The sequence below is a fragment of the Taudactylus pleione genome, unplaced genomic scaffold, assembly GCF_031769625.1.
Source record: "Taudactylus pleione unplaced genomic scaffold, aTauple2 ptg000040l, whole genome shotgun sequence".
NCBI classification, from domain to species: Eukaryota; Metazoa; Chordata; class Amphibia; order Anura; family Myobatrachidae; genus Taudactylus; species Taudactylus pleione.
This window is the reverse complement of record NW_028284442.1, coordinates 22,833,347-22,856,315: the sequence shown is the minus strand read 5'-3', so window position 1 is coordinate 22,856,315 and position 22,969 is coordinate 22,833,347. Positions and strand designations below refer to the sequence as shown.

Here is a 22,969-nt window from a genome sequence, read left to right as displayed (position 1 = left end):
ATATGGGGGCACTACTACAGGGGCATAACTATGGGGGCACTACTATATGATTTCCTTCCTTTCAAATCAAGGGGGTAACGTCGACGTATCTAAATATATTTTGGGGTAAAAGGTAAAAAAGTTCCCTGACTCCTGAACTAGTTGATTGGTTGGAATGAAAATCTGGTAAGGTTTGGTAGTAAATGATGATCAGCAATTTGCTCCTAAATGCCAGAAAATAGATGAAAATGGTCGTCAGACAAGTTTGTTAAATGTTCGATCTAAACAATTTGTTCAAACAACAGTTTTTCTCCATTTTCCGGCGTTTGGGAGAAAATTGAGGATTGTCATTTGCTGTCATACATTACCAGATTTTCATTCCAACCAATTAACTAGTAGGATGGTTGGACAGAAAATCTTTACATGTGTATGCAGCTTAACAGTCCAGGTTTTAAGGATATCCATGCTTCACCACTGGTGACTTACGTAGTACCTCAGTCAATTTGATTTAACCACCTGTGCTCAATCATGGATATCTCTAAAGCCTGAACTGTTGGGGAGCCTCGAGGACCATGTTTAGGAACCTCTGCACTAGAGTGTTAATTTGGCCTGATTCAGAGCTGTACGCTATGCCACCACAGCTGCCATCCTCTACAAAGTGAAAATATGCAAATGTCGCAGACACCGGGAGAAGTATTGAAATGCACATCGGCGCAATTGCAAATCCAAGCATCTGCATACATAAAGACATCGGTCGCAGATCATTCCATGTTAGCTGACCTGGGTTAGTTTATTGTCGTGCAGAATGGCCACAGGAACTGACACGCCGGAGCCATGTTTAATGCATACAGGATCGCAGGTGCAGGATGTAACACATTTCAGAGACCGCCGTGACACTCCTGCATTTTCCCTGTTTCCATCCCCTAACACTCCCTGACTGTCAATCACACTGCAAATAAATACAAGCAAATAGTCAAGCAGGCAATAAAATTCCAATTTGTGATCCAGTAATCCAGCCTGCAGGGTCATCCTAGATTAAATTAACACTGCGACAGCTAGGTGGCCGAGCTGTACAAGATTCTGTTGTTCAGCCCCACGTGGCTGGATCAATTCTAGTGTCTTTCGTGAATTACTGCTTGCAAAGATCAATAGGGGCCATCTGTGATCACTTTCCGACTTCATTTATGCACCTGCCCAAAAACATTACTTTTGATTGGTTAAGTACTATGGCCCTCATTCAGACCCACTCGCAAGCGGGCGCACGTACAAAATTATTTAAATTCAATGGCTCGCTCGTATTTTCTTTTGCATCTAAAATTCCTCCCTAAACTCAGGCGACTCCTCCTCTAACTAACGAGCGTGCGAAATAGCGAGCGTACATCCCCGAAATGGCTTGAAGGGAACGCACGCACAAGTGAAACCGGAAGTGGCCTTGTCAGATGTCGATTACCTGCTCCTTTATTCTGCCTACCTCCCTCAATCGTATCATGCCAATCAATGTATCAATTAGCTTAATTGTTTTTTTTTTTTCAACACAATGCAAGAAACTTTACTCTTGTCCGTGTTTGTGTTTACCCGCAGAATACGTACGGATGGAACATTCGCTTTTATTGTTCAAAAAACATGTGAACCACAATTAAACAATTGTTCTATTGCTGTGGATCCTCGCATATTTTCCGGGGTTCATTTCTTTATTTAAATTTGCAAACGCATGTCACTGCATCAAGCCTATCATAACTCTCCAGAGATTTCTGGCCCTGTTGAACACATGACTCATACACTAACCAATAAAATTGCTCCTGTTAATTTCCAAAATACATTAGCCAATCAGAAATTTATTGCACACTTTATCAAAAATGTTTTGTATGAAAAACTCCATTGCCATCATGAGAGCCTCCGCATTCACCAGGCGCGAGCTGCTGGTGCTTACGGAGGTGATGGATCGCCGTATCACCAGCCAGCCTCCACCCATCACCAACCGGCAGAAGCGCTCCGCGTATGCGGAGGCACGGTCCCGCCTGCGGTCCTTAGGTTCACGCCGCAACATCGGGCAGCTGGAGCGCAGGTGGTCAGACCTGCAACGGCGAACGCCCCGCTTGCTGGAATGCTTTCGCATGCAGATCCTGGAAAGTAAGTGTTATGTATTGTGGTTTTCATGTTTGTGATTGTGGGGCAAACTGCGTGTGCATGTTTTCCTGTCTGTCCTATTTATTATTTGTCCTCATATCTGCGTGTGCATGTTTTCCCTCTATTTCTGTTTTTTTCATTCTACTCCTATTTGCATGTTTTTTGTTGTTGTTTTTTTTTTTTTTATTTGGGCCCCGGATTTGCCCAGAAACTAACCTCAATTTGTTTGACATATTTTAGGAGGACAGCCAAGACTACGCCGTCACCGTCCGGCCAGACGGCGTTCCCGGCCACTATCCCCAACCCCCAGCCAACACTCCACCCCAAATATTTCCCCTATACCCCACTCCTCCCCAGCCTTCCAAGACCCTCTCCCGGAACTGTCGGGAATCCTTCCCCTCCGTCCCACTTCCCCCTCTCCTCCACCCACCCCTCTTCCAATTACCCCCTCCCCGGAGTCCGTCATTACCCCTCCCCGTTCTTTGGGGAATGAAGGCTCCTCCGAGGAGGAACATGGAGGGACTTCCGGAGCTCCCGTTTTGGCTCCCGGTATGTTTTTCTTTCACATTTTTTTTAACCACAAACTGTTTGTATGTAATCATGTGTCGTGCCTTTATTCGTGCTTGTTTGGTTTACTTTTGGTGATTTAGCAGTTTGCCTTTACCTCTTCCTGCTGATTTCAACATACACATATCACACCTGTGGGAATTTGTACATAGGCCTTGTATTTTTGGCAGCACCCCCTTTTTGTTTTGGTTTTTTTTTTTTAGGTTTAGGAGTGATTTCGTTGTGTTTTTGTTTTTTTAATGTGGATTCCCTATTGTTTTATTAATCCACACACTTTTCTCACCCACAGAGGAACAGAGGCGTCGACAAGAGGTGGACGAATGTGTTGGCCAGATGCGCCAACATGTCATTGGCCTTCTTGTGGGCCTTGACCGGCTGTCTGGCATCCTTCGCCAGTAGTTTTTTTTGTTTATTTTCGTTTTCTAAATAAATTTTTTTGTTCTAATATACGTTCTGGCTCATTCTTTTTTTCCAAAACAAAAATAGTTTTCCCTGACATAAGTAGACTGTTCCTGCAAGGATTTCCCTTTTTTAAAAGTTAGATTGTGTTTTGTATTTGTATGTTAAACAGCCACAAGAAACACATAACAGTAACAATGTCATTTCCCTTTTTGGGTGTAGTGTCAATTAGATATTTCGACATTTTACAGGTTCCTAGTTGGTGTGCAAGCTGCTTAGGCCAATCTTCAAAATCCAAAGGTTTGGACAGGCTTCCTTTTGGTGTGGGTTGGGAACCTGAAAACATATTTCAGTTTACATCAACTGGTGTCAGTACTGGATTACCCCTTAGTCAAATGTAAGGTGTGTTAACCTGGTTACACTTGCTGTTAACGTCCAAAAAAAGGAAGACCATTTCACTCTCCAAACATTTATTCACAACATAAATGAGAAATCAAAGTGGTCACTCCCAAAAAAAAAAAACAGTGATAATCTCAAATACAACACATACAAATAAAATATTTAAATAAAAAAAACAATCAAGAACTGGTTGACGAAGGACCATGCCAACATGATTCCACAAACATGGCGTTGCGATATGGGTTCCAGAATATATGCCCAAAATCACCAGATCCAGGTTTGGTAAGGGTAGCAGGAAGTAGTGAGCGTTGGAGTGGCAAAGATTTTGTGAACAAACAGAAGATGGTGAAAAAAATAAAAATAAATTAAATGTTCGCAAACAAACACAAACACATTAGGTATAAACACTGTAGTTTTGGTCAAACTTACCTAAAAAATCTGGCCACCACATCATCGCGTATGGCCCCCCCACATACTGACCTCCGACCAACCTCGGGGGGGCCATCCTCAGGTAAGGCATCCTCTGGCTGCGTTGGGACACCACTCCTTATGGCGATGTTGTGAAATATCCCACACAGGAGCACAATTTTCGACACCATATCCGGCAAATACAGAGCGGTGGAGGCATCTGAATCGGCCTTTTAAAAGGCCGATACAGCGCTCCACCACTTGCCTGGTGGCTGTAAGTGCGGAATTATACTCACTTTGTGGGCCTGGTGTGGGAGCCAAATAAGGAGTGAGCAGCCAGGACATGCAAGGGTATCCACTGTCTCCTGTGAAAAATAAGAGACAACATCAGGAACACTGTGTATCAAGCTTAACATTGTTATGTACTAAAGGTCTCCACTTACCCAGAAGCCACGCATCACCAGCTTGTAGGTTGTTTAATTTGTGCCATATCCCTGATTGCCGGATGACGAAGGAGTCATGTGCACTTCCTGGTAATTTTGCATTCAGGGACAGGATCTGGAGGGAGGCATCACATACCACCATTACATTCAGGGAGTGATAGTGTTTCCTGTTTCGAAATATGGCCTCCAGCCGTGCAGGAGGCTGAAGTGGTATGTGAGTACCATCCACAACCCCTATGATGTGTGGGAAGCCAGCTATTTGGTAAAAATTGGCCTTGGCCACACTAAGGGCACCCATATCCAAAGGCATTTGAATAAAATGATGGAGGTGCTTGAAAAGTGCCTCCATCACTGCCCTCAGGATCCGGGAAAAGGAGGATTGGGAGATGCCCGCCACTATTCCCACCGTTGTTTGAAACGATCCTGAGGCACAGAAATGTAACACCGCCATAAATTGCGTCAGTGGTGGTATTGCTGTTGGACTGTCAATTTGCCGCTCAAGATCACTTTCTATTAATGAGAGAGTGTCTATGATGATTTTGGGAGGTAGACGGTAGCGTCTTAAAACCTCATCATCGGGCATTCCAAAAAGGGTGACACGTGTTCGAAATATCTGGGGCCTTGCATGCCTACGATGCCTACGCCTGGGATGAGATTGAGGTTGGTCGGCTTCCGGGAGCATGGCCAGAACAATCCGCCCCAGATCAACCTGAAATTCAAAGATTTCAAAGTAAGGCTTTTGACCCACCCCAAAACTATATTAAAACAACTTAGCTTGATGATACCATCCATTGCTGCTTACATGCCGGGGTATTGTCATGATACGTCCAAACTGAAAATAAACACCAAAATTACTTGACACATTTCACTCTGGGCATTTTTGTTTAAAAATTTTGTGCTAGACCAAAGTTAATATATGCCAAACACCCATTTAGCAAAACCGCAAAGCGACATTTAACACAGTACATCAAAACGGGTCGAAATGTTGGCTCAAAAAGCGAAAGATAAACCACCAAAAAGTTAGAATGATTATTAAGCTGTTTAAAATGCGCTAATTAGTTCGCTAATACAAGTCACAAGAGTAACTACTAAAAATGCGCTAATTAGTTCGCTAATACAAGTCACAAGAGTAACTACTAAAAATGCGCTAATTAGTTCGCTAATACAAGATAAAAAATGGACTTACCAAGAGCAAATATCTAAGATGCAAAATCAAAAGGTCTTTGGGGTCGAAAATAAACAAAATCTAAAATAGAAAAAATTAGGGATCCAAAAATTACAAAATATACGAAACACAATGAAACAACAACTGAACAAAAGTTAGACTTCACAAAACTTACCAAATCAAGAAACGAGGTCCCAAAAATATAAACCAACAAAGATAACGGAAAAAAAAACGCAAATCTAACCAACAAACGAATCTCCAACCGCCAACTCCTTTCTACGCAATCAATAAACTCCAGCCAAGATAACCTCCAACAATCCAAAAACGCCACCTCGACTTGAGACACACCAAGCCATAAATAGTGTTTCGTTTCCCGCACAAATTAAGGAGGGATCATAGGGCCGCACAATCAATGATGCGGCCGCAAAATAAGGACGCATGTATAAATACATCACGAAAACACATTCAAATTCTGGTGTATTTCTTGTTTGGACCTCAGACATGGCGACAGACCAGGGAAAAAATGGCCAAGAGTCAGGCGGTAAGTCTTTCATGCATTTTCTATCAACGATTAATTTGAAACATAAGATTAGGCAAGTTGTGATTTTGTGAATTCTGTAAATTTACACAAATAGGTGAGGAGGATGACATGGAAGAGGCTGTTGGGCCCAGTATTCCGGCCAAAGCGGCCAAAAAAAAAAGGCAGCCACATTTCACAAGAAAGGAGATGGAGGTTTTGATCCAGAAGTGTGTGGACATCCTGCCACAGGCAGACAGGAATATGAGTCTAAGCCAGAAGTGGAGAATGTGGGAAGAGGTAGCCGTTGCTGTCAATAGAGTGGGTGATTATGTCCGTCTAGCCCGGGATGTCAAACGGCGGTAAGTAAACCCTTGCCTCCCCTAAAAACAAACCCCATTTTAAACCAAAGGATAATGGCTTCCATTTTTCCCCACAGATGGGGCGACTTCAAATATCGCCTAAAGCAAAAACTCGCGGACAGGGCTAGGCATGCAAGGGGGACAGGTGGGGGTCCCACCCCTGTGTCATTGGAGCTGACGGATTTAGAAGAGCTGGCACAGGGGTGTGTGTCTTGAAGGAACGTTTAAAAAATCACATAACGATGCAAATTCCACATTAATAAAAAAAAGGGGAGCTAATTAAAACATGATGACATTATTGTCACAATAGGCCATAAACAACAAATTGAGGCCAAAAAAAACCCCAAAAAATGTACGCCAATTGATTGTGTAATCCTGATATTAGCAGGTATGATTTCCACCTGCGTACGGTTTTGTGCTATCCCAATAAACTGCTTTCCAAACACATACCAAGCTTGTTTTCAATACAACACTAATTGCTTTTGTGACCACCCGCGATTAATCGCTGCAACATCATGGAGTCCCGGGACGGAGGAGAAGGCCATCGCCAATGTGGTCGAGTAATCCAGACCCTAAACTGTGCGAGCATTTTGAAGGGAAAGAGGATGTTCCAGTGACGTATGTGACGGTCCGAACACATTTGACGTTCGCATCTGCTAATGTATGTACGCCCCAAAAACGCCTCGCCACGCCTGCGTTTTTCCATCTCCACCCCCGTCAACACCCAAAAACGCCCTGTTCTGTCAATCACATTTGACATGTCACTTCCTGTACGCTATTTTAGGAACGACAGAAAAAAAGCTCGCAATCTGCCGTACGCACATGTGCAGTGTAACACCGACGCATGCGCGGTTAGTCAACATCGGAACGCAACGAGCGTACTGTTGGTAACGTGCGGCTCTGAATGAGGGCCAATGAATGCTGGTGGTTATTCGGGCCATATCTCAGCATGTATGTTCAGCATTACAGCCAGGATCCAAGCGAAGTGTAGAGAGATCGGCTGTGGCTTTCAGCCCTTGAGAACAGTTATAAGCGAAGTATGGTTAGTGTCTTGTAGTAAAAGGAAGACAGAAGGCATTTTATATACCTGGCAGAAAGTAAACTACTAGGCTGTTTCAGAATACATTTATAAGCAAGTGTTAAAAACTTGAGGTGTATCCACTTCTTATGGTCTGATTTGTGTAGTCCTATTACAGCTAAGGGGTTGAGTCTTGAGGTATGGGCTTATAATAGTGATTTCCCAGTTGGGAGGTCTCTTGCCCCTTTTAAGTTTCCCAGATCTGTCGCTGGATCGCCGATCATCGATGGCCGCCGAACATGGATCGCAGTATAGGGAATCATAGCCTTAGATGTATGGGTCCCTTAAGCCTTGGGGTATGGTTGATGGGTACACAGTAGACAATATGTCGCCAGAGACGGCGGATCGGGCCGACATATTGTCCATATCAGCAAATGTGTACCCACTATGGACGACCATGCACGCTCTCGCAGGTCATCCATCAGGGTCATTCTGTTGGCCTGCATGTTGGCGATGCCAGGTAGATGAATGGAGACAGTGCCCGACATGTCGGGCACTGGCTCGTGTAATGTGTACCGGACGCCCAATATGTCAGCCCATCGGGCGTCGCATCGCTGGGTACACACATTGGTAAGTGTGTACCCAGCTTAACCCTTGAGTTGCTGGTGATAAACTGGCAGTTGGCGCCGATCTAAACCTTTGATTGGATTATTAGGGGAAGACTGGATTCTATGTGTAGATACATAAAAAAATTTCGCCACCATACCTTTTCCCTCCTTTCAATAAATAATTAAACACAGCTGACCCGTTTCCCCACCAATATGTCTCAGTGGGTGAGATGCACTAAATAGAGAATGCTATAAAACCCCCTTTTACGGGGTTTTACCACATTTTCCATATGCACTAATGTAGCGTTCCCGCTAGGCTGTTTTAGCGGGGCGCGGCGCCCTGCCCTCCTTCTGGAGGGCAAAAAGCACCCTGCCCTCCAGGAGGAGGGCAAAAAGCGCCCTGCCCTCACAGCCTGCGGGTGCCGTCTTAACCCGCGGGACGCCGTGTCCCGCGGGTGGAGAAATGTGTGGTGACCCGGTCACCGCCGGAGAATAGACGCCAGGCGCATGCGCCCGGCATCTATTCTCACTGTCTGCAGCGCTTGGGGGCTGACCGGCGTGTCCGTAAGTGCCGGGCACGCCCCCAAGTACTACGAAAAGGGGACGCGTCTTATAATCACGCCCCCTTTTCATGGCCACGCCCCTTTTTCGGACGCGCGCGCACAAAGTTGCCCTCTCTGGCTCCGGCGCCCTGCCTGCCGCCGGAGCTAGAGTGAACACTACTAATGTGTGGTCGCCGGGTTTCCGATGTGGAGGATAATGCCTGCTACTGCTGGCGTTACCCTATAGAAGCCTATGGCTTCTACCGTATCGCTCTGGTATGATCGTATCCCTCCCAGCATGCCCCGCATCACTCTGCGCATGCGCAGATGTACTGCCGGGTCATAAAGCCGGAAGTCTGTGGGGCTGCGCGGAGAGCAAAGGACAGCTGTTATCGGAAGAGCTGTCCTTTGTGCTACTGATCGCATGAGTTAGTGCATGTGCGATCAGTAGGGATGCGGTGTGTGGCGGTAAGTTAGTGCATCCCGCCCAGTGTCTTTATTGTAGATGTTTTTTCCTCCTTTTACCTGTTGTAGAAATGGAGGCTGACATCAGCCGTTAAGAAGTTTATAAAATAATATGAGATATGGTAAGAACTTACCCTTGTTATCTCTATTTCTACGAAGTCCATAGGGTTCCACAGGATACCTTGGGGGGTATAGGTGTGACGTCAGTCGCAGGGCACCAAAGAGTTAAGCTTTCAGCCTCCCAGGATGCACTAGGTCCCCCTCCTATACCCCGCCCCCGGGCCAAGGCACCTCAGTTAGTTACCAAGCCATAGGCCGGAGGAGGAGAAGGAAGAGAGAGAACAAAGATCTGGACACATACAAGAATCACATTCTCACCAGAGGGAGACGGAAAACCGGTGACCAGAGCAAAGCCCATCTGCAGCACAGATGCGACAGGGCGGGAGTCCTGTGGAACCCTATGGACTTCGTAGAAATAGAGATAACAAGGGTAAGTTCTTACCATATCTCATATTTTCTACTTCAGGGTCCATAGGGTATCCACAGGATACCTTGGGGATGTCCCAAAGCAGTATCCTTTAAGGGTGGGGACGCTCCTGTGCAGAAAGGAGAATCCGCCGCCCGAAGGAAGCATCCTGAGAGGCGAAGGTGTCAAACCTGTAATACCTCACGAAGGTATGGACAGAAGACCACGTAGCAGCCTTGCAGATCTGAACTGCCGAGGCACCACGTCGAGCTGCCCACGAAGGACCCACAGACCTAGTGGAATGAGCCTTCAGAGAAGGAGGGACCGGTAGGCCTTCATGAAGATAAGCTTCAGAAATAGCCATACGGATCCAGGCTGCCAAAGTTTGCTTTGAAGCAGGCCAACCCTTTTTACGGAAGCCATAGAGGACAAACAAAGCGTCCGACTTCCTAAACGAAGAAGTGCGGTCAACATAAGTCCTTAAGGCCCGCACAACATCCAAAGAGGCCTCACCCACGGAAAGACCCGGTGAGTTAAAGGCCGGAACAACTATTTCCTCGTTAACATGAAACTGGGAAACAACTTTGGGAAGAAACTCGGGCCGAGTGCGGAGCACTGCCCTGTTCCCATAAAAAACCAAGAAAGGGGGTCTACAAGAAAGAGCCCCTAACTCAGAAACACGTCTGGCCGAAGCAATGGCCAGAAGGAAAACAGTCTTAGCTGTTAGCCATTTAAGATCCACTGAGCCCAGTGGTTCAAACGGCGGTCCTTGGAGAGCCCTCAGGACCACAGCCAAATCCCAAGGCGCCACAGGTGGAACAAAGGGCGGCTGAATGCGGAGAACACCCTGCATAAAGGTGCGCACATCCGGGATTGTAGCAATCCTACGGTGAAACCAGACAGATAGGGCCGAAACCTGTACCTTCAAAGAAGCAAGGCGAAGCCCATGATCTAGTCCCGCTTGCAGGAAGGCGAGAATCCGAGACAGACGAAACTCCCACGGTGCATAACCTCTCGGTCGACACCACTGGAAGAACGTATGCCACACGCGATGGTATATCCTCGCGGAAGACGGTTTCCGAGCTCGTAACATGGTACGCACCACAGAGCTGGAAAACCCCCGGGACCTCAGCATGGCCGTCTCAACAGCCACGCCGTCAAAGACAGCCGAGTCAGGTCCGGGTGAAGGCAAGGACCCTGAGACAGAAGGTCCGGTCGTAGCGGCAACCGCAGAGGAATGTCCACGGACAGACCCTGAAGGTCTGAGAACCAGTGCCGTCTGGGCCACGCGGGAGCTATCAACAGGAGCGTCCCTCCTTCCTGTTTGAATTTCCGGATTACCCGTGGAAGAAGGGAGACCGGAGGGAACAGGTATGCGAACCGGAACGTCCACCGGACGGACAGAGCATCCACCAGAGACGCCCCTTCGTCTCTTGTGCGAGACCCGTACCCCGGCAACTTGTTGTTGTGCCGGGACGCCATGAGGTCGATTTCTGGAAGACCCCACCTGTCCACCAGTAGTTGAAAAACGTCCGGGTGCAGGGACCATTCCCCCGGATGAACGTCCTGGCGACTTAGAAAGTCCGCCTCCCAATTTAGCACTCCCGGGATGAAGACCGCTGATATGGCCGGAAGATTGCGCTCCGCCCAAACCAGGATCCGAGAGACCTCTACGAGAGCCGCCCGACTGCGAGTTCCTCCTTGCCTGTTTATGTAGGCCACGGTGGTAGCGTTGTCCGACTGGACCTGCACCGGGCGACCCTGGAGAAACCGCTGTGCCTGCTGGAGAGCATTGAAGACCGCACGGAGTTCCAAGATATTTATTGGAAGCTCCGCTTCTGTCGGCGTCCACCTGCCCTGGAACAAGTGTGGACCCGAAACTGCTCCCCAGCCCCGAAGACTGGCGTCCGTTGTCAACAGGACCCAATTTGGACCAGGGAAAAAATGGCCAAGAGTCAGGCGGTAAGTCTTTCATGCATTTTCTATCAACGATTAATTTGAAACATAAGATTAGGCAAGTTGTGATTTTGTGAATTCTGTAAATTTACACAAATAGGTGAGGAGGATGACATGGAAGAGGCTGCTGGGCCCAGTATTCCGGCCAAAGCGGCCAAAAAAAAAAGGCAGCCACATTTCACAAGAAAGGAGATGGAGGTTTTGATCCAGAAGTGTGTGGACATCCTGCCACAGGCAGACAGGAATATGAGTCTAAGCCAGAAGTGGAGAATGTGGGAAGAGGTAGCCGTTGCTGTCAATAGAGTGGGTGATTATGTCCGTCTAGCCCGGGATGTCAAACGGCGGTAAGTAAACCCTTGCCTCCCCTAAAAACAAACCCCATTTTAAACCAAAGGATAATGGCTTCCATTTTTCCCCACAGATGGGGCGACTTCAAATATCGCCTAAAGCAAAAACTCGCGGACAGGGCTAGGCATGCAAGGGGGACAGGTGGGGGTCCCACCCCTGTGTCATTGGAGCTGACGGATTTAGAAGAGCTGGCACAGGGGTGTGTGTCTTGAAGGAACGTTTAAAAAATCACATAACGATGCAAATTCCACATTAATAAAAAAAAGGGGAGCTAATTAAAACATGATGACATTATTGTCACAATAGGCCATAAACAACAAATTGAGGCCAAAAAAAACCCCAAAAAATGTACGCCAATTGATTGTGTAATCCTGATATTAGCAGGTATGATTTCCACCTGCGTACGGTTTTGTGCTATCCCAATAAACTGCTTTCCAAACACATACCAAGCTTGTTTTCAATACAACACTAATTGCTTTTGTGACCACCCGCGATTAATCGCTGCAACATCATGGAGTCCCGGGACGGAGGAGAAGGCCATCGCCAATGTGGTCGAGTAATCCAGACCCTAAACTGTGCGAGCATTTTGAAGGGAAAGAGGATGTTCCAGTGACGTATGTGACGGTCCGAACACATTTGACGTTCGCATCTGCTAATGTATGTACGCCCCAAAAACGCCTCGCCACGCCTGCGTTTTTCCATCTCCACCCCCGTCAACACCCAAAAACGCCCTGTTCTGTCAATCACATTTGACATGTCACTTCCTGTACGCTATTTTAGGAACGACAGAAAAAAAGCTCGCAATCTGCCGTACGCACATGCGCAGTGTAACACCGACGCATGCGCGGTTAGTCAACATCGGAACGCAACGAGCGTACTGTTGGTAACGTGCGGCTCTGAATGAGGGCCAATGAATGCTGGTGGTTATTCGGGCCATATCTCAGCATGTATGTTCAGCATTACAGCCAGGATCCAAGCGAAGTGTAGAGAGATCGGCTGTGGCTTTCAGCCCTTGAGAACAGTTATAAGCGAAGTATGGTTAGTGTCTTGTAGTAAAAGGAAGACAGAAGGCATTTTATATACCTGGCAGAAAGTAAACTACTAGGCTGTTTCAGAATACATTTATAAGCAAGTGTTAAAAACTTGAGGTGTATCCACTTCTTATGGTCTGATTTGTGTAGTCCTATTACAGCTAAGGGGTTGAGTCTTGAGGTATGGGCTTATAATAGTGATTTCCCAGTTGGGAGGTCTCTTGCCCCTTTTAAGTTTCCCAGATCTGTCGCTGGATCGCCGATCATCGATGGCCGCCGAACATGGATCGCAGTATAGGGAATCATAGCCTTAGATGTATGGGTCCCTTAAGCCTTGGGGTATGGTTGATGGGTACACAGTAGACAATATGTCGCCAGAGACGGCGGATCGGGCCGACATATTGTCCATATCAGCAAATGTGTACCCACTATGGACGACCATGCACGCTCTCGCAGGTCATCCATCAGGGTCATTCTGTTGGCCTGCATGTTGGCGATGCCAGGTAGATGAATGGAGACAGTGCCCGACATGTCGGGCACTGGCTCGTGTAATGTGTACCGGACGCCCAATATGTCAGCCCATCGGGCGTCGCATCGCTGGGTACACACATTGGTAAGTGTGTACCCAGCTTAACCCTTGAGTTGCTGGTGATAAACTGGCAGTTGGCGCCGATCTAAACCTTTGATTGGATTATTAGGGGAAGACTGGATTCTATGTGTAGATACATAAAAAAATTTCGCCACCATACCTTTTCCCTCCTTTCAATAAATAATTAAACACAGCTGACCCGTTTCCCCACCAATATGTCTCAGTGGGTGAGATGCACTAAATAGAGAATGCTATAAAACCCCCTTTTACGGGGTTTTACCACATTTTCCATATGCACTAATGTAGCGTTCCCGCTAGGCTGTTTTAGCGGGGCGCGGCGCCCTGCCCTCCTTCTGGAGGGCAAAAAGCACCCTGCCCTCCAGGAGGAGGGCAAAAAGCGCCCTGCCCTCACAGCCTGCGGGTGCCGTCTTAACCCGCGGGACGCCGTGTCCCGCGGGTGGAGAAATGTGTGGTGACCCGGTCACCGCCGGAGAATAGACGCCAGGCGCATGCGCCCGGCATCTATTCTCACTGTCTGCAGCGCTTGGGGGCTGACCGGCGTGTCTGTAAGTGCCGGGCACGCCCCCAAGTACTCCGAAAAGGGGACGCGTCTTATAATCACGCCCCCTTTTCATGGCCACGCCCCTTTTTCGGACGCGCGCGCACAAAGTTGCCCTCTCTGGCTCCGGCGCCCTGCCTGCCGCCGGAGCTAGAGTGAACACTACTAATGTGTGGTCGCCGGGTTTCCGATGTGGAGGATAATGCCTGCTACTGCTGGCGTTACCCTATAGAAGCCTATGGCTTCTACCGTATCGCTCTGGTATGATCGTATCCCTCCCAGCATGCCCCGCATCACTCTGCGCATGCGCAGATGTACTGCCGGGTCATAAAGCCGGAAGTCTGTGGGGCTGCGCGGAGAGCAAAGGACAGCTGTTATCGGAAGAGCTGTCCTTTGTGCTACTGATCGCATGAGTTAGTGCATGTGCGATCAGTAGGGATGCGGTGTGTGGCGGTAAGTTAGTGCATCCCGCCCAGTGTCTTTATTGTAGATGTTTTTTCCTCCTTTTACCTGTTGTAGAAATGGAGGCTGGCATCAGCCGTTAAGAAGTTTATAAAATAATATGAGATATGGTAAGAACTTACCCTTGTTATCTCTATTTCTACGAAGTCCATAGGGTTCCACAGGATACCTTGGGGGGTATAGGTGTGACGTCAGTCGCAGGGCACCAAAGAGTTAAGCTTTCAGCCTCCCAGGATGCACTAGGTCCCCCTCCTATACCCCGCCCCCGGGCCAAGGCACCTCAGTTAGTTACCAAGCCATAGGCCGGAGGAGGAGAAGGAAGAGAGAGAACAAAGATCTGGACACATACAAGAATCACATTCTCACCAGAGGGAGACGGAAAACCGGTGACCAGAGCAAAGCCCATCTGCAGCACAGATGCGACAGGGCGGGAGTCCTGTGGAACCCTATGGACTTCGTAGAAATAGAGATAACAAGGGTAAGTTCTTACCATATCTCATATTTTCTACTTCAGGGTCCATAGGGTATCCACAGGATACCTTGGGGATGTCCCAAAGCAGTATCCTTTAAGGGTGGGGACGCTCCTGTGCAGAAAGGAGAATCCGCCGCCCGAAGGAAGCATCCTGAGAGGCGAAGGTGTCAAACCTGTAATACCTCACGAAGGTATGGACAGAAGACCACGTAGCAGCCTTGCAGATCTGAACTGCCGAGGCACCACGTCGAGCTGCCCACAAAGGACCCACAGACCTAGTGGAATGAGCCTTCAGAGAAGGAGGGACCGGTAGGCCTTCATGAAGATAAGCTTCAGAAATAGCCATACGGATCCAGGCTGCCAAAGTTTGCTTTGAAGCAGGCCAACCCTTTTTACGGAAGCCATAGAGGACAAACAAAGCGTCCGACTTCCTAAACGAAGAAGTGCGGTCAACATAAGTCCTTAAGGCCCGCACAACATCCAAAGAGGCCTCACCCACGGAAAGACCCGGTGAGTTAAAGGCCGGAACAACTATTTCCTCGTTAACATGAAACTGGGAAACAACTTTGGGAAGAAACTCGGGCCGAGTGCGGAGCACTGCCCTGTTCCCATAAAAAACCAAGAAAGGGGGTCTACAAGAAAGAGCCCCTAACTCAGAAACACGTCTGGCCGAAGCAATGGCCAGAAGGAAAACAGTCTTAGCTGTTAGCCATTTAAGATCCACTGAGCCCAGTGGTTCAAACGGCGGTCCTTGGAGAGCCCTCAGGACCACAGCCAAATCCCAAGGCGCCACAGGTGGAACAAAGGGCGGCTGAATGCGGAGAACACCCTGCATAAAGGTGCGCACATCCGGGATTGTAGCAATCCTACGGTGAAACCAGACAGATAGGGCCGAAACCTGTACCTTCAAAGAAGCAAGGCGAAGCCCATGATCTAGTCCCGCTTGCAGGAAGGCGAGAATCCGAGACAGACGAAACTCCCGCGGTGCATAACCTCTCGGTCGACACCACTGGAAGAACGTATGCCACACGCGATGGTATATCCTCGCGGAAGACGGTTTCCGAGCTCGTAACATGGTACGCACCACAGAGCTGGAAAACCCCCGGGACCTCAGCATGGCCGTCTCAACAGCCACGCCGTCAAAGACAGCCGAGTCAGGTCCGGGTGAAGGCAAGGACCCTGAGACAGAAGGTCCGGTCGTAGCGGCAACCGCAGAGGAATGTCCACGGACAGACCCTGAAGGTCTGAGAACCAGTGCCGTCTGGGCCACGCGGGAGCTATCAACAGGAGCGTCCCTCCTTCCTGTTTGAATTTCCGGATTACCCGTGGAAGAAGGGAGACCGGAGGGAACAGGTATGCGAACCGGAACGTCCACCGGACGGACAGAGCATCCACCAGAGACGCCCCTTCGTCTCTTGTGCGAGACCCGTACCCCGGCAACTTGTTGTTGTGCCGGGACGCCATGAGGTCGATTTCTGGAAGACCCCACCTGTCCACCAGTAGTTGAAAAACGTCCGGGTGCAGGGACCATTCCCCCGGATGAACGTCCTGGCGACTTAGAAAGTCCGCCTCCCAATTTAGCACTCCCGGGATGAAGACCGCTGATATGGCCGGAAGATTGCGCTCCGCCCAAACCAGGATCCGAGAGACCTCTACGAGAGCCGCCCGACTGCGAGTTCCTCCTTGCCTGTTTATGTAGGCCACGGTGGTAGCGTTGTCCGACTGGACCTGCACCGGGCGACCCTGGAGAAACCGCTGTGCCTGCTGGAGAGCATTGAAGACCGCACGGAGTTCCAAGATATTTATTGGAAGCTCCGCTTCTGTCGGCGTCCACCTGCCCTGGAACAAGTGTGGACCCGAAACTGCTCCCCAGCCCCGAAGACTGGCGTCCGTTGTCAACAGGACCCAATTTGGAACCCAGAACGGACGTCCCTTGTTGAGGTGGGTCGTCTGTAACCACCACGCAAGGGACAGGCGAACCTCCTGGGTGAGCACAATCGTCTGGGACTTCAAAGACTGAGTCAGCCCGTTCCACTTGGACAGGATCAGGTGCTGCAGAGGTCTGGAGTGAAACTGGGCGTATTCCACCATGTCGAACACCGACACCATGGAGCCCAGTAACCTCATCGCCGAGTGTAAGGACACCCGGCGGCTGTGCAGGCAACTGCGCACCCTTGACTGTAAAGCAGAGATCTTGTCCTCCGTCACGAAGATCCTTTGCTGTCCCGAGTCCAATAAGGCTCCAAGATGCAGAATCCTCCGAGACGGGATTAGAGTGGACTTCTGCCAGTTGATTAGCCAGCCGTGCCGTTGCAGCAGTGCAATGGTCAGGTCCAAGTGGCGTAACAGGAGCTCTGGAGATCCTGCCACCAATAACAGGTCGTCCAAATACGGCAACATGCGGACTCCCTGCAGCCGCAGAGAAGCCGCCATGACCGCCATCACCTTGGTGAAAACACGTGGTGCTGTTGCCAGGCCAAAAGGTAACGCCCGAAACTGGAAGTGGTCGCTGCGGATTGCAAACCTGAGGAACTGTTGATGGCGCCAAAGAATAGGGACATGCAGGTAAGCGTCCTGTATGTCCAATGACACCAAGTAGTCCCCAGGTTCCAGCGCCAGAATGATGAACCGTAGGGTCTCCATCCGAAACTTCGGGACCCGCAAAGACTTGTTGAGTGCTTTGAGGTTGAGAATCGGACGATATGACCCATTGGGTTTCTGTACCAAAAATAGATTTGAATAGAAACCCTGGCCCCTCTGGGAGAATGGAACCGCCACTATAACTCCAGCCTGGAGCATAGTGTGCAATACCTTCCGCAGCTCCGTAGCCTTGTTCCGGTCTGATGGGAGACCCGTGGTGAAGAAGCGAGCCGGGGGTCTGTGCCGGAAGGAGAGGGCGTATCCGTGGGAAACCACCTCCAAAACCCAAGTGTCTGTCGTAGTGGTCGACCAACACTGGGCGAACTGTAGCAGGCGGCCTCCCACCCTGGGATCCCCCAAAGGGAGGCCCGGACCGTCAGGCCGCAGGCTTGTCATCTGGCTTGGGGGCCGGACGTCTGGTACTCCATGCCTGCTTCCGGGGCTTGACCGATTTCTTAGGGCCAGCCTGTCGAGGAAACGACTGTGGTTTGGGCCTGCCCTGGGCCCTAGATGACCGAAAGGACGATGGTCCCGAACCAGAAGGAGCAGCGGCCGACGGGAGACAAGCAGATTTGGCTGCCGCCAGCGTGGCCACAATCTTATCCAGATCCGGACCGAAGAGAACTTCTCCGGTAAACGGCAACGCTTCCAGACCTTTCTTGGAATCTGCGTCCGCCTTCCAGGATCGCAGCCACAAGGTGCGACGAGCAGCTACCGCTGCTGAAGAAATTCTAGACACCAGAGTACTAATGTCTAGAGCCGCCTCGTTGATGTAGGTGGCCGAATCACGGAGATTGCCAATCAACTCCGCCTGATCGGCCGGACAGTCGGATTCAAAAGAAGCCTCTAATGAATCCGCCCAGCGCTCCATCGCTCTGGCAACCCAGCAAATGGCCATAGCCGGCCGTGCTGCCCCCCCTGCAAGGGAATAAGCGGACTTCAGGCAGATTTCTACCTTGCGGTCCGTAGCATCCTTAAGGGAGGACATGGATGGCATCGGCAATGTGGCACTACGGACAAGACGGGTCACGTGAGAATCCACCTGTGAAGGGGATTCCCACTTAGCAAAATAATTATCCGCGAACGGATAAGCCACCGCCAGGCGTCTCTGCGGCTGGTATCTTTTGCCAGGTTGTTTCCACGCCTCCTCTAAATGGTCCACCAACTGACCCGAAAGAGGAAAGACTGTGGCATCGCCCTTCACATCTTTGAAAAAGGCATACTTAGATTTAGCCGCTGGGGGAACTTCGTCCTCAATCACCAAGGCTGTGCGGACCGCCCGAATAAGTCCAGGAATATATACTTTGGACTTAGCATCAGCGTCCTTAGTATGGAGAGGTTCCTGATCGTAAGGATCAAGAATCTCCCCATCATCAGACGTCCCTTCGTCATCCTCATAAGGAGCGGACAGAGACGCCACCGGCCTTTTATGAGGCCGCATCACAGACTCCCCTTGCAACACATCCGACAAGTGCTGTACAGAACTCGTCAGGGAGTTAACCCACGCTGGCTCCTGAGAACCCGGGAGCGGGGAAATAGGGAGACTGTGGGGTACCACCAATTGTCGTGGGAACCCCTGCATGGGTGATGACACCACAGACTGCTGGGACAAACCCATCGGAGTAAACGCGGGCTGCGGAGCTAACTGGCCCACTAAAGCTGTTAACGCCTGAGCGAAACACGCCCAGGGCGGCTCCTGTACCGGTGCTGTAACCGTAATAGGCCGCGCCATGGACAAACACTGCCGGCAAAGGCCCTCCGCGCTACCCTCCCCCTCCGCTAACGGTACTTTGCACGTGGTACACTGTAGCCGGAGGGGAAAATCACTTTCAGACATGATGGCACCACGTATGTGACCTCTCTCACCAATTAAGTATTAAATAGGCGAGAGACCACCCTGCAGCACCGCACCGCAAGGGCTTTAGCAGAAGAACAGGGACAGTAATAAAGCTGACAGTTTAGAGAAGAAAAGTTACAGGCAGCAGCGCTAGCACAGTCACATACAATGCAGAGAAATAACAATTCCTGCACTAACAGCGCTGATCACTCAACTACACAGACACAGGGCCTGGTAGGACACAGCGCTGCATACACAGACCTGACCACAGCGGAGGAGAGGTATGCGGGGGGACCCAGACCACGATGCTTCCGTCCAGCGCTTCCAGCAGCGTTCACCATGCGTTCTGGAGAAGATGGCCGCCGAGGAGCAGAGAGGAGGCTGGCCTGGGGGAGGAGCGCTGCCACAGGACCAGTCGGCAGCATGCAGAGAGGGCTGTGTGCAGCGGGGGAGGCGCCGGCTGTGAGACAGGGAAGGCGCGCTCCCCTGGCATGCATTTAACCCCTGGGACGCCGCAGCGCTACCGCTCTGCTGCGGTCCGCTGTCCCAGGGGGTAGTGGAAGTGCAGGTTGGTCGCCTGGCTCCACGCTGCAGCCAGTCCCCAGGGAGCCCCCTGCCTGGGGACTTAGGACCATGTGATCAGCGGGGACCCACCGCGGGACCCCGCTGCTTACCTCTGTCCCCCTTGAATCCGGCCATGGTCCGGAGCATCTGGGGTCACCGCTAGCTGTGACCCCAGACGCCCACCAGCATCCCCGGATCAGTACCGGCGTTCTGGTACCGGCGGGGTGTAGGGAAGACAGCATGGACGTCAGGACTGACTGTCCATGCTGTTCATCCAGATGTGCAGCCACAGCTGCATGAAGAATAAGCTTCAGGGGCTCTTCTAGCCCCCACTCCAACAGGTGCACCCGACTCCGGCCGGGCACCAAACTAAACTGAGGTGCCTTGGCCCGGGGGCGGGGTATAGGAGGGGGACCTAGTGCATCCTGGGAGGCTGAAAGCTTAACTCTTTGGTGCCCTGCGACTGACGTCACACCTATACCCCCCAAGGTATCCTGTGGATACCCTATGGACCCTGAAGTAGAAAATTAGCGTTCCCGCTAGGCTGTTTTAGCGGGGCGCGGCGCCCTGCCCTCCTTCTGGAGGGCAAAAAGCACCCTGCCCTCCAGGAGGAAGGCAAAAAGCGCCCTGCCCTCACAGCCTGCGGGTGCCGTTATCACCCGCGGGACGCAGTGTCCTGCGGGTGGAGAAACATGCGCTTGGGGGCTGCCCAGCATGTCCGTAAGCGCCGAGCACGCCCCCAGGTATGACGAAAAGGGGACGCGTCTTATAGACACGCACCCTTTTCATGACCACACGCACAAGGTTGCCCTCTCTAGCTCCAGCGCCCTGCCTGCCGCCGGAGCTAGAGTGAATACTAATAATCTAAAGTGGGAGTGGGGTTTAGAGAAAACAAAACAAAACAAAAAGCTCCCTAAGTAAACACAAACTTACAGATGTGTCCTCATACATCTAGCCTAAATACAGCATGTGGTGCAAGGCGCCTGGTGTGAGTGAGCCGTCACGTCATGTGAGACTCTGCTTGCGCCAAGCGTCTTTTTGTGTGATGTGACTATAATGCACCAACAGACTGCACTGATATGTGACACTTGTGTGCGACTGAATCTGTATATGGGCCACAACAGAACTTGGTTTGGAAAAAACCTGCGGCTGCTGCATCATAACACTTCGTATACAGATTCAGACTCAGAGCCTGATTCATGCACGCTAGTGCACTGCTGAACGAGATTCTCGATGTTTGGGAATCTGCGCAGGCACCAGACCTGTTCTGCGCATGTGCAGAATGGGTCTGCGAGTTCGCTTGCAAACTGTCAGAATACTGTCAGAGATTGACAGTCTGCTGCTGTTTGGGGGTGGGGAGGGGGCGACGACAGCCTCCGTTACCCGAAACGGAGGCGTGTCACTGCCGTCGGGGAAGGGGGGGGGAGAGGCCAGGATCTCCATCGGGTGACGGAGATTTCCTGGCCTCTTCCGCTAAACTACGGCGGCCGGCTGTGGGACACTATGGGTCACCGCAGACGGGCGATGGTACGCAGATTGAAAAAAGCAGCTCGGTTAAGTAATGCACAGGCGGCATGATGCATTATCATATCTGCAAAGGATCACAATTGCAAAGCTGCCTGCGTGCATACATCATATCTATGGCCTGCGTGCAGCTTTGCAATTACGATCCTTACAGAATCAGGCTCTCAGTCTCACACAAGTGTTGCATATCAAATTCCTCAGTGCAGTCTCATCATGGTGCATCATTTTCGGGTAAATAGTGCAAGCAGAGTCGCAAGGGAACTGATGCGCTGAACGGGGCTGTTAGACGGGACTGCAGCAATAATATACGAGAACACATCTGTAAGTGGATAAACCCTTTAAATCTGTCCTACCACTTAAGCTGATACACACTTAACGATATGCTCCATGAGTGATATTGTTCAGGGTTTTCCCTGAACTGACGGGCTCAATGTCGGGAACGACATTGAGCATACACGCTGAACGATATCGTAATGTTGCCCTGCAAGTTCAGGCGATGAAAGACATTATTAACGATTTGCGGGAGCACACATCGTTAACGATATCATGCATACACACTGGACGATATTGAACGCTATGAACGATAACGATACTGTCCATATCGTTCAATTTATCGTGTAGTGTGTTTTACTTAGGTGCTCCCCTCATCCTGAAGCCCCAGTGCTACCACAAGCTACTGCAATACAGAACCAGCAAATCAATGTAACTAGCCAACTTTAACTGGTGGTGGAGGAGAGATGTGAGCAGACAGGCCAATTACACACCACAATCTCTTGATTGCATCTTGTGATTGGTCCTCCCCCTCATCCTACTTGTTTCATCCAGGGCTGTAAAAAGTTGATGAAGCCACTGGAAAAATGGCTGCACAAAGCCGTTCTCTTGGCTCCAGCTAGCAGAAGAGGCTCCTTAGTACACAATACTAGGTGGTAGTACTGATTTAAATGTTGTTACAGCTTAAGTTGGGTACACACCTGACAGATATATCTGCAGATGATGGTCGTTCATACACACTGAACGGCCATCATCTGTGTCTTGCTGCAGGACCCGGCAACCAGAGGGCGTGTCGGGGGCGTGTCCCGGTGGGCAGGGGTGTCCCGCCCCCCTCCCCACGGCTGCCGCTGTGTGTGTACGGGCAGTCTGCAGCATACTTGCCTACCCTCCCTAAATGGTTGGAAGCCTCCCAAATATCGGGTGTCGCTCCCGACCCCCTGGAAGAGGGGGCAAGTCTCCCAGCCGGCGCAGCCCACCCGCACCCACCACCTGCGCCCACTCCCCCCCTGCCAACGTCACCTCTTACTTGGTCAAAGTGGCTGGGTCAGGGGGAGCTGATGACGCGATTCGCACTGAATAGCGTCATAGTGGGCCCGGCCACACAATGCCGATATTTGCGTTGTGTAGCGGGGGCGGGGCCGCGATGACGCAATCACGTGGCCACGTCCCTGTTCCGCCCTAGAAAATGAGTCGCGCCCCCTTCTCCCCCCACCGCTGAGCTGAGCTGGCTGCCTCGTCCCGGAAGAGGCAG

General features: G+C 50.5%; 1 protein-coding gene across 2 annotated transcripts in view; it reads right to left on the bottom strand.

Annotated features, from left to right (window-relative positions):
• SH2B2 (SH2B adaptor protein 2) overlaps positions 1-22,969 on the bottom strand; it is a 163,783-nt gene that overhangs the window by 33,215 nt on the left and 107,599 nt on the right. The gene's annotated exons all lie outside the window — the stretch shown is intronic.